The 13,218-nt window shown below is 39.3% G+C and overlaps 1 long non-coding RNA gene across 1 annotated transcript; it reads right to left on the bottom strand.

Moving 5' to 3' along the window:
- Positions 1-439: 439 nt before the first annotated feature.
- LOC105023082 lies at positions 440-11,454 on the bottom strand. Its single transcript, XR_828953.3, has 3 exons — positions 11,364-11,454; positions 11,210-11,266; positions 440-1,784 (listed from the first exon to the last, which is right to left on the bottom strand). It is a non-coding gene; the product is annotated as an uncharacterized LOC105023082 (long non-coding RNA).
- Between the last annotated feature and the right edge of the window lie 1,764 nt (positions 11,455-13,218).

Raw genomic sequence — 13,218 nt, 5'->3', positions numbered from 1 at the left:
TCAGGTATTAATTCCCAAAGGTTGAGGGTTTTGGTTGGATAAAGGCTGACATTTTTTTGATGACATCTAGTGGCCTTTTTGTGTAATTCAGATTATCATACAAGTCAATACCTATGATACATACAATGACATTACTGTAAAAAAAACAACAACAACATTATCTTAAATATAAACAACAAAAGTATTGAACACCATTGGTACTTACTGTGAGCACTTCAGCATAAAATATATCCTATATTTAGATATACAACATGTTTATCAGAAATTATTTATTTTATTCTGTCAATATATTCTTAATGTTTTACGGCCAAAACAGGTTTCCTGGCATAAGTCAATTGTTCAGAGAACTTCATTGTTGATTATATGTAATTTAAATACTTTATTCATTAGGGTATATTCTTTTAAAACAAATGGTCTAACCAGTAGGAACCCATTTCAATATTAACATACAATAAAGTTAACACTGGAAAGAACAGTAATTATTAGATTTTTTTTAATTTTATGTGTAAATGATCAAGGTCATCCTAAATTATATAAGATCCCGGTAATGTTGTTAAATTACCGGTAGGTGTCTTATAGATCACAACTTTCTGTGCCTAATCAAATCTTCATACCAATAATTACTGTGACCTAAGTCCCTTCAAATTTTTTTTTTCTTCCATAGATTTCCTTGAAAATAATTCCCCCTGACTTAATTGAACCTTCAAGTGAAAGTAAAAACTTTAGGAAGGGGAATTCTTCTCACTCTCTCCCCTTGGCGTGGCCGACTTGTGCCAACTTTTCTCTTCCTCTGTGTGCGTCACAGCCTTCTCAAGGCTGCTCTTGTATGGAATGCAACAGAGAAAGAACATGGCTATAAAAGGAGAGCACTTCCACTCAGGGGCTTTGACGTCAGTGGATTGCTATTTCCCTCTTCCCTTTCTACTTTACTCACTTTTGTACACACTAGACTCTGCCCCAAAGCTAAATTCATTTCCATGTTTCTGCAAACTACCTAGTTTAGAAGTTTGCTTTTTTCTTTGTCATGTTTGGCCTTGTATGCTCTGTTTTATAATGAGTAAATGGACATGAGGCCTTCTTCGTATTTTGAACCTTTTCATTAGCTGATGTGATCTGTATGTTTCATATCTTGTGTCAGTCTGTTCTGCAAAAGAAATACCCTGTCAGCCAGTTTCACATCTTGTTTTTATAAAAAGACAAACTCGTGTTAAGGGAGCGGAAGTTCAAACCAAAGTTCCTGTTTCATGTTCCTCTCTGAAACCATATTATTGGGTGGACATTAAGAGGTGCACATAACGAAGCAAACGCAATTGGCTCCATTTTAACATTCACCTCAGCAATACTCCACCAGAAACACTTCAAGCATCTCAGAGTTCTGTCCCCTTACACAGTAAGCAACCACTAAAATAACAGAATTAAAATTCAAGTATCCAAATTAATATTCATGCATTTTCTAATGCTGACAATCCAGCAATACAGTACATGAGATGGGAACTGTCTTAGCATAGCACATATGGTTATACTTCACATAGGTCATTTTGTATAATAAGCGTTGGCAAAGGTGTTTGGAAATAAATCACATGACATTGCAAATATATGATAGAGGACAATTCCCCTTTTGTAGACCGGCTTGTCAAACTGAGTATTTGAACAGGTGGTGATTCTGTTAGGACGAATGTATAGTGTGGTTTGATTGGTGTTTTACTGGAAGACCTCCCCAGGCATAGCGTGCCGAGTTTACTGCCGAGAAGATCCAAATGATTAGCTCTTTCAGGGAAAATAATCTGTCAAGAAAAAATGAAGCAAGAAATGTTGTAATCATAATGGAAACAAACCGAGGAACACTACAATTATTTCAAATTCATGTAACACTCCAACACATCTGTTTCCAGTAAACGTTCTCTCCATCCACCATTTTTAACATCTCTCTTGACTCGAAGAATGTATCAAATTGCAATTGGACTGCTTATAAAGACGTTGCGAAAGTGTTAGGGTTCTGTGGAAGAACAACTACCCTTGTGTGTTTTGAAAATGGTCTCATTAGTTGGCTAGACTAGTCTCAGAGTAGCAGGGGCTACTTCAAACGTTGGACCAAAACTCCCACCATCATCAAGCCTTCTGGGGAATGAAACACCTGTGGGCTCTCAATGTAAACCCCACTATTCTGCCACAATTGGCCTGTATGGTAGAATATACTGATAGGCCTTTTAGGAGGACCACTCAAAGACTCTGAAATACCCGTCTACTCGAATTGTACTGCAATTACACCATTGGCACAGCTGGCAGTCAGACAGGAATGGGATCCAGAGGATGCTGCTCTATTAGCTTAGCGACTCTTTGTGGGCAACCAAACTGTATTTATAAATTGATCTTTGCCATTGAATTAGCCACAAACATTGAGGATGATGCAGAGATACGACTGAGAGTTAGTGACGAACATAAATCAAGAACTGACACCCATTCTGAGTGATAATATTTACTTGTTCAAAGAGCAAAGGTTATTTTTGTCATGATTGATGACAAAATGTACAAGTGTTGCTGGACAATAAGACAATTGGGTTTCGTTAGAAGTTCCTTAAACACTGAATTGACAATAATTTCCAAGGTATAACTTTTTTTTTGGAGGGGTGATATTAGTTTTCAAGGCAGCCATATGAAGCTGACCACAGAAAGAAAAACATTCTTCCTCAAAAGTAAGAAGAAAAAAAGAAATTACAAAAGTATTGCTTGAATCACTATTCGGATTTTCAGAATATTCAGGGTTGTGTCTTTACTGCTTAAAACCAATTCTGAAGTTAAATAATCAGAGTGCGTCAGACGCACTTGATTCTAAGAAAAAGGAGATACGATTTGTAAAGTCTGAACACAACAATATGCAGCGGATTTATACTTGTGTCTGAAATAGACCACAGCACCTTAAGAAAGTATTCAGACCACTTCACATTCTACACATTTTGTTGTGTTGTTGACTGAATGTATAATCGATCCATCAGTCTACACAGAATAACAAATAATGACAAAGCCGAAAACACATTTTTAGAAATATGTGCCAATTAATTAAATATGACTGAAATATCTCATGTACATAAGTAGACAGACCATTTGGCGTGACACTCGATGTAACCTGTGTTCACTGATCATCCTGGAGATGTCTCTAGAACCCACTAGAGTCCACTGTGGCTTATTCAGTGGATTGGACATGTCTGTTTAAGGACTCAAACTTTGCTATGCAAGAGCAAAAAACAAACCTTGAAGTCCAAGGAACTATGGAGGCATAGATCTGGGTAAATATACAAATTGATAAAGCAATGAAAGTTTCCAGGATCACAGTGGGCTCCATCGTTATGGTATGGAAGGCGTGACTACCAAGACTCCTACAATAGCTGGTTGTACAGCCATACTAAATTCACTAACACTGTCAATCTACTCTGACAGAGCTTGAGATGACTTGAAAGGGAGAATGAGAGAAACAGCCCAGGGGGGCCAAGCTGGTAGTGGCATACCCTGTGATCACTGCTAAAAGCGCTTCTGCAAAGTAGACTAAGAATATGTTTATCCCTTCGTCGTTATGGGGTATAATGTACAGATTGATGCCAAAAAAGGGTTTTCAAGCAATCATAGATTAATCCTTTAACATAACAAAAAATGACTAATACTTTCTGTTTTGTCAGTTTAACCTATTGCATTTATTACAAGACAACCACAACACAATTAAGAATGTTCATTGCCCTACAACCATTCATGCTGACAGATGGCTTCTTTTACATTAGTCTTAGGCCAGTGACAGAGGTTCCTATGGAGACTGTGAGGGGTGCCAAATGTTTTCTTCTCCTGTACAGTCTTGAGACATTCAAGAGACACTGTCAGGGTCAACATTTGTCCTGGCATTATGCCAACCCCTCATAGGGCTTGAAATGTGCGTTCCACAGTTATGTTCTACTCATTTCTTTATATAGGCATTCGGTCATCCTTTGCTCTGCTGATGTAGGCCAAACTTTCAGCTGCAGAAAAACTGGCACGTGGAGGAAAGTGTTGCGGTAATGTAAACAGTTAGTAGTACATTCTAGTTTTGCAGGAATACGTTGTGTTTATATGAGAGTTTACTAGGGTAACAGGACATTATCCGGCGTCACATTACAAAAAAGACATTCGAAACATCTAACTACTGCCTGGAGGAAAATAAACTGACACAGCTCATAATCCTTGTGTGTCAAGAGATGAATAGACTTTTTCCATCATTCAGTCAAGCTGCCCTGACTTAGGCTTCAAGAAAAGGGTCAAAAACATTGCACAGGATCACAGCCCGGGAGGCAGAGAAACAGACAGGCCTACAGGGGGGAGTGAGAGCATCAGTGGATGTTTTACCAGGCATCAAACACACAACAAACTGGAATCTCTTATTTTATTTTCTCCAGGAGCTCATGTCTGTATGCTACTCCTCTCCTCTGTTCTTAACTGTTGCCCGTCTAAAACTCACATGTGCTCCTTCGTTTACCCCTGAGCGGTGTTGCTTGAAGTCAACTGGCCAACGACCAAAGAAAAATCATACATCACACAACGCCTAAAACCAAATGTACCATACTGTAGTGTTGATGGGAATAAATATAGCTGTCCAGGGGAGGTTCTTATCTGTGTAGGGAATGTGAATGAGGAATTTAGATGGAGTGTGACCTTGTTAATGTCCAAATGTGCACATGGTGTCACTTTCTTCCTATTTTCTCAGAAAACTGGAAGTTGTTCTTGTCAGGGACATGGAGGATGAGGACTAGAAGGATACACAACAGTCATTGTTAACAGCCGAGGAAATCTTGACCATCAACAGACTACTCCTAAATTCCTTTCCCCTCACTGGCCAAATGTTTCCAATTTCGTTCTAATTTACAGCACGAATATTGGATAAAAAGTGGATGACTGATGTCCACTGATGGCTGATACTCTGAGGTCAGAAATTAGGTGGTCATGCTAAACCTGACTCTTCTTCAAGCTTTACATCAAACACATCAACGAATCTGTCTTCTTCCGCCTCCATTACTTTTCCCAAATCAAACTATGAAGAGACCTTCATACCTGCCTGTGTTACAGCGCACCTGTACAACTGCAGTGGATTTCTGGATAAACCCACCGAAGAGGTTGTTAGACACCTCAAAGTCCTCACATGAACCAAACTCTGGGAACACATCAGCTCCGCTCTACACCAAGTTCATTGGCATCCAGTTGAATTTCACTTACAAGGCCATTCATGGCTTTACTTACTGCCTGATACCTCTCTGACGTGTAATACTCACACAAACACACTTCCTCCTTTCTCTGTTACTCTGGATGACTCACTACACTAAAACTTCACCGAAAATCTATCCCACAGGCATCTGCTACTCTGACTACATTAGTTCTTTCAAAAACACACTGAAATATACCCAGTTCCGCCTGGCTTCCGTCATAGCTCAATCTTTATGTAACTCTATTTTTGCCCGACTGCGTAAGTGGACCCGGCCAAAAAGAGCGAATGTCTCTTACTGAGTGAGTAAGTGAGCAAGTGACTTACTGACTACCCCTTGTTAAATAGCCTAGTGGTTAGAGAAGCAGACATGTGTATTACAGGTCCCAAGTTCGTATCTCCTCGCAGGCGAAGCAAAGTACGTATTATGAATTATATAGACGAAAACTTCACTGTATCCACTTTGTTAGTATCTGCATTATAGTAAGCCTGAAATAAAACAGTTTACGGTTATTTACGACTGTTTCTGGAAGTACGCATCCGTGCATGCGTTTTGAGTCAGGATAGACAAACACAGTAAACATACAGTAGTTACGTTAGAGTAAGCCTTAACTGAAACTGTATACGGTTATATTGAGACTGTTTCTGGCATGGAAAAGTTCATCTTCAGTCTCGCTAGCAATTGCTCAATTCTTATGATTATTCCTAGGAAGTGAGTAGATACTAGTAAACCTATTACTGGCTAATAACCTGTTAAAACGGCCAGTGGCAAAAGCCATACAGTTCATAGACACTATGGTGGAGGTAAACTTAATAAGAAACGTTAGTCAGTTTAACACAATCCTCAATGGAGTCTAGCGACTGCTGAAATGTGTAATGCCGTGGCGTTGTGGTTAAAGACAGTGCCTCTTATGTGGAGGACCTAAGTTTGAATTTATTGAGACTCAACGACATTTATTAATTATTTCTGGTAGATTCCACGATTCTCTCGCCTTTATTGATAGTTGTTGTATAGGGTATTTCAGTTGGTTTGCCTTTTATGGGGCATATATTTGTGCACTTCAGTTGACAATCCCATGGTTGTTTTGCAGACACCCTTGTCATAGTTTCCTATTGTGGGCATCACACAAGTGCGATGCTCTTTCATAGTACCCAGCTGAACACCACAGACTAAGTTTAAGATTAGACTGCTGCAAGCTGACAAGTGGCTGAGAAGCCTCATCAACAATGCCTGTATTATCACTGGTAGGAGATGGCTTTGTCAGCCAAGTTTTTCTTGGTCTCTTCATGCTTTCACGACTGAGGTTAAGGTGAGTTAAGGTGTTCTCAGACATGTTGAACCACATTACTTCCTGTTAGAAGAGAAGTGTGGGAAAAAACAATGTCCTGGCTTGCGAAAGCATAGCTATGAAAGAGGCTTGCCACAATTTTCTGGCATCTGTTGGGATTGGATAGGGCCATAGATATGATTGGATAATGACGTACTTTGGATAATGATGTAACCTCTGGCCCTCGGGAAGTCATCAGGGCCAGGTGGCATGCTGCGTCGTGTCGTCAGGGGGTGCGCTGACCAACTAGCGGAGGTTTTCATCTCTATATAAAACCTCTCCTTGTCTCTGTCTACAGTCCCCTCCTGCTTCAAACAGACCACCATCGTTTCTGTACAGAAAAAACCTTCCATCACCTGCTTGAACAACTGCCCCATAGCACTGACCTCCATCATGAAGTGCTTCGAGCCGCTGGTCAGAACTCATATCTGCTCTACCCTTCCTGACACCTTGGAATCCTTCAAAACCACCCCAACAGAACTACGGATGACGCCATCGCCATGCACATTGATGGAGCTGAAGTGGAGAGTGTCTCCGAATTCATGTTTCTCGGTGTGTTCATCCAGAAAGATCTCACATGATCCAGACATGCGAACTTGGCTGTGAAAACCACCCAAAAACAACTATACTGCTTGAGGAGACTCAATACATTTGGCAAGTCTGCAAAAACTCTCACCAACTTCTACAGGTGAACCATTGAAAGCATCCTCTGCATTACTGCGTGGTACGGCAGCTGCTCTGCAGCAGACCGCCAAGTCCCTCCAGAGGGTGGTAAAGTCTGTGGAGTGCATCAATAGCTGCCATCTTCCCTTCGTGCAAGGCATCTACCATACACAATGCCTGAGGAAACATCATCAAAGATCACAGCCACCCAGGCTATGGTCTGTTCACACTGCTGCCGTCTGGTAGATGCTACCGGAGCATCGGGGAAATCACTCTCCAACGTTTTTTTCTTTCTCTTAGGCCTTAAGGCTCCTCAACAAGCAACACTGACCCATGATCATACTGATCACACAAACCTTCCAGATGCTCTGATGTCTTTTCTAGTACATTTAATGGGCATTAGAATATTCCTTTGCATGTACCATTCATAAGCATATTACACTTATATAGGTATCCGTACACTCAATGATTCTACCATATTGTTCACACTCCCCCATCCCACTCTTTCAAAATTGAAACTAGCTTACATTTTTATGTATATTACTGCCATACTAGCCATATCTACAACATTCGATACTACTGCCAATATTGCTGCTAGTTTATAGTAATCTTTTTAAACTGCTGCTTTGTACAGTTTTGTATATTATTGCTTTATCCTCTTGAAATGTTTTGCTGTGTAATTATTATTTTTTCTTTCTGAATTCTCACTGAAGAAAATGTAGTCATTTCCAGTTAGCCATGACAATACCTCCATCACGTGGTATGCTGCTAACCTTTTTTTGTCCATCCACTTACCATCACTTTAGAACATGTTCATCTATCTATCCAGAGTAACGTTTTCTGGATCACTGCCAGTTGTTTTGGATACTTTTCTAAGCTAACTGGTGCTTTGGTGCCTTACATGTTTGTAGTTCTGCTGATGAAGTTTATCAGTTGCTGTGATATCCAAATCCATCCCCTGGACTGTGCCTCTAAGCTTTTGAACTGTTAAGGTTTTTTTCTCCACCATTGTATGTATTCTTCAGTCATCAACTATAATGGTCTTCTTGGGTCTACCTGGCATTTTACCATGGCTAAGCTCCTCTGTGCTTTCTTCTCAATTTACCAGTTGATTTTTAGTAAGCCAAATTTCTTTGCTATGTTTCTGATCAATATGTGTAGGGATTTAACTCCCTAATGAAGGCCTGCTTGACTTGCGCTGACACTACTTTGGTCCTCATGTAGTCAGATACCAGAAAATGACTCCAAATGCATAAGCAAAGCCTAGAATCAAGGTTAGACATTAAGATATTTATTGGTCATGCACTAATGATACAAACAAACACCTGCCTCAAAGGAAATAGCTGTGAAGCTAACTGTCAGTAGTTTTGCTTCTCTAAAAACAAAACCCGCTGTATTCTCTAAATAGTTCATGTGATATGGATGAAAACATGTACAGATTGAAACAGAAAGCCTGCACTAATCCCATAGTCATTATATAATTTCAAAGTTCTGGAATACAGAGCTATAAAAATAGTGTAAGTACATAATTTATTTGCATAGTAAGGAATGCATATCCACCTTGTCACTGACAACTGCTATGTGGAGTTTTGACTTTGTGACAACTATGTGAGCTTTGTACCATATTATAGACACTGTTCTGGGATATACAATGATTTCCTTCATCGTAAAATGTCTTGAACTACTGTTGTGTGGTTGGTGAATTTCACAAAGCAGAACAGATTGTACATAAGAGTCTACTTTTCATAGATGGATCATAGCACTCTGCAGCATTCAGATGCCACTGAAACCAAATTGATAGCCTGTAGTGTTAAAATGTCAGAACTATTTATTTGGGCAGCAATAAACCCGGTGGGAGATTTTAAGGGGAATCGCATTTCTAAATACAGAAAGAAATAGGGGGGAAAAACATTGTCGTTTAAGTAAAACAAAAGAGACAGTCATGTCAAGCTTCCCATGTATTATTTTCATCCGGTATTTGTACTGCTTTCAATGTAAGAATGTGACCATTATGACATATCTATATCTGAAGCTATCACAGCTAGGTCTCGGCTGTCATATGGGTCACACGTGAAAAATCTGCCATAACAGTGAGATCAGCCAATACTAATTATAATGAGACATTGGCTTCCTTTCTTAAATCACTGAAGAGGTTGTTTTCTTTCACATGCTGCACATTTTGTTATAGACTGAACTTTCAATTGACAAAAGGTCTTTTTTTGTGATCAATCCTAAAACACAAAATCCCATAATAAAAACAGTTATTTAAGAAATGTCTCGTACAGTACTGTGCAAAAGTCTTAGTCACCAAAATGTCGATCTGAGGCCATTTATGTGGGTGGTTGTGAGGTCGTTCTCCAGTTCTGTCCGTAGACAACCCCATGGTGCCCGTGAACATAACTCTCCCCTCAGGTCGCAATCCCCTGAATTCTAACCACCTACGTTTGTTCTGTGTTCCCTGTTCAGTTTGGGTCTGTGTCTCCTTTCACTTGTGAGGTATTGTTTGAGTGCATCTTTACTAAGTCCGTGTTTTCCCCGTTATAGAAATTCTGACCACCTTCCTAGTGTCCTGACCTGTGCCGGCCTTTTGCCTGACCAACGTTTTTTTGGATCACCCTTCTGGCACTTCAGCTCCTCTCTCTCCAACTCCCGTGCACTGACCGTCTGCCTGCCCATCGATAATGTGCCAGCCTGCTCCTTGGGTTCTGTTGGGTTTTGAATAAACATCCTGCGCTTGGGTCCATCCACCTCCCTGTTTCTCTGAGTGCATGCATTACAGTAGTAACTGTTTGAATTATTTATTTATATCATTTCATATGTATATATTTTTTTTAAATATAAATAAACCCTTACTATCCAAGTGAATTACTTTAGTTTGGCTTTGAGGTGCCTAAGAATTTTGCACAGTACTGTACATAAGTATTCAAACACTTTATGTAGGGCTTTGTAGAAGTGCCTTTGGGCCCGATCACAGCTTCGAGGCTTCATGGGTGTGCCTCTACAAGCTTTGCACACCTGGATTTTGGTATTTTCTCTGATTTGCACTTCTAGAAAGAGTATTTGCGGTTCCAGACGTGCTCCTGGGAACTTTCAGTGCGTTAGCAAATTATTTTTCTCCCAGATCTATGCCTTACACAAATATATCTATGGGGTCTAAGGAGATAGTTCCTTGGACTTCATGACTTGTGTTTTGGTCTAACATGCACTGAAAAGTGTGGGATCTTAAATAGATAGGTGTGTCCCTTTCTAAATCCCATTCAATCAATGGACTTTTGCCTGTGGACTCCAGTCAAGTTGTAGAGACATCTCAATTGTGGATAAAGGACACGGGAGGGAACTTAACACAATTTGGAGAGTCTTAACAAAGAGTCTTAATACTTATGTAGGCTACATGAGATATACATTTCTAATACCTTGCTTGGTCATTATGGCTATTGGGTGTAGATTAATGGGTCTGAATACATTCCCGAAGGCACTGTATGCCCATGATTACACTTACTTATTTATTTACTGTATTTTGTATCATTGCATGGGTAGCCAGTGTTGCGTAAAGATGTAATTTACGTCGGTGGTATTTTAGCTGACAACACATTGCTAAGACAATCCCAAATCAGTTGCGCATGCACAACTCCTGTGATGTATGTCTGTTATTTTACGGAAGGATTGGTTTAAATCTTTACGTGGCATTTGATTTTGCCAGCTATGGACAGTAAGCTTGACTCATAGTTTTCTCACTAAATATCGGGACCTACTGACTCGGATCAGTTGCCCTTAGGGCTAAATTACTCTGACATGTTTCAGTTCATAGTTACGCAATCTTGTGCAAACAACAGGTCTGCCCAGCGAAGCATTATTGACCTTACTTAATCTTTATCTATCTTACCTATATAAAATCAAATTACCATTCACATTTCCACAAATCAAAACCACTGATATTTTCCTTCCTCGGGATAACCAAACAAAATGACTCTTAAAGTTAAGGGTAGTTAGCAAATGTATTTACGTATCCTGAAGTGTGTGGAACCAGACGAAAAGAGCTGGGCAGTGTCTTCCAGGTTTCCTGCTTGACATATTTTTCGTAAAAATAAAATGGATAGTGAGTGTAATTAAACATTCATTGAAACAAGCAAACTTCAAATGTTTGTGCTATTACTCACTTCTATAAATGACAAATGACTTCAGAGGTAAGTCCTCACTGACTTGTTTATGCTGCCTCTGACACAATAAACAGTGTGGCACATAATGCACTATCCTCCCAAATTTGAAATTCTCAAAACACACGCACACACAGGTTAGATATCTATACATATCTTACACAACAGGGGAAAATCAGTGTGGGAGAGTTCTCAGCAAAACTGACAACAGTGCACATTGCGAAAACCCACAGATGTTTTTCTCAGAATTTAGGGAACAGAATTGTGCAATTCCTATCTCTTGTCAAAGTGCCTGCAGCAAATGGACAAATCCACACATGCACTGAGAGGAGGGAAAGACACAAAAACAGAGAGAGAAGCTGAGCTTTCCTCCCTACTCCTAGTCCACGCCCATGGTCATCGGGCAGAGATGTTGACTCTGAGAGGCCATGTGGTAAATGGAGCTGGCGTGAATGAACCACAAAGGTGGTCATTCAGAACAGGACTCTGAGTACCCGCTCTCATAACCTTGAAGACACTCACGCACAAGCAAAAATACCCTCACACACATGCAAAAACACACTCACACGTGTGCACAAACAGACAAATCTATTTAATTCTCCTGAAGTTAAGATATTTAGGCAATTGAAGTTGTCCATAACATAATATTAACCGATCATTAAATTGATGATCTCAGATTTTCCTGGCAATTTTCAAATATGATATACATTTGATTGGGACAATAGGATTTTTACATTTGTCTCACAAACCTTGAGAATATCTTAATGAATTTGTCCATACAACAACATATAGACTCTTAATATATACATGATAGAGACAATATATATACTACTGCTAGTCTGCTCTAAAAGATGTTTAAGAAAATGTTTGTGCTTAAAATCACATGAATGTATTCAATATAAAAATATTAATATCACCAAAGTAAAAAGAAAAATGTGTTTAGGCACATTTTTATTAACAATATATTTTACAAACGTCCAGTTTCTAGAGTTGGATAGACTGTTACTTGGAAGTTCTGATGAAGTTTGAGGTCATTTTTTCACGTTTCTCATCCTTGGTCCACCTAACACCTCTAGGGACATATAGTTCACTCTGAAGAGTTCCACTTTTAAAGATTTTTTCGTCCATTTCCTTGAACTAGTCTGAGAGCACATCTAGATAAGAGCATCTAATAAATTATATAAATTGGATTTGTAACATATCACGAGCATTCCAATTACAGTTGATGTCAAAAGTCTGTAAACCCTTCAGCTTTTTTTAATGTCAAGTCTGAAATCAAGCCTCATCATTTGTGACCATTTCTACGCTCATTTCATTTTGATCCTTTTGAACACTGCCAATGTCAGTACAAATTAACCAGAACATCTGAATTGCTTCCAAGTGGGGTTGGAAGAGAATGTTCAGCTTACCCAGAATTGGCGAAAGAATCTTTGTAATTTCTGGTAAATCTTCTGTTTTTGAATATATTTTATTCTAGATTTGTTTTACGATTCTTTGAGCAAGAAAGTGGGGGAAGATGAGGGAGAGAGTTGATAAAACAACACTGGGTTGGATTCTTGCTTCAGCGATACATTAAAACGTGTTTCTGTTTTTGCAAAGGAGAAATATTCTAACAATGCATATGCCGCCATCTTGTCTCTTTTGAACCATCTCTCACTGATGGCGAGAGGACTACTACAAAGAGTTGCATTTCACTCATCCGTCTCTGACGATAACAAATGGTCTCCAAGAGACAACGTCTGCATACACGCTGCTGAAATATTTCACAACATTTAGAAGACTTTTCATTTACTGAAACGCAGAGCTAATACAGCAGATTTTACTTTTACATTTTTCTTTCACACCTGGTTAAACTATA

This window comes from Esox lucius, chromosome 1, assembly GCF_011004845.1.
Source record: "Esox lucius isolate fEsoLuc1 chromosome 1, fEsoLuc1.pri, whole genome shotgun sequence".
In the NCBI taxonomy this organism is placed as follows: domain Eukaryota; kingdom Metazoa; phylum Chordata; class Actinopteri; order Esociformes; family Esocidae; genus Esox; species Esox lucius.
Note: the sequence above shows the minus strand (reverse complement) of the source record. Positions and strands in the feature narration are given on the sequence as shown.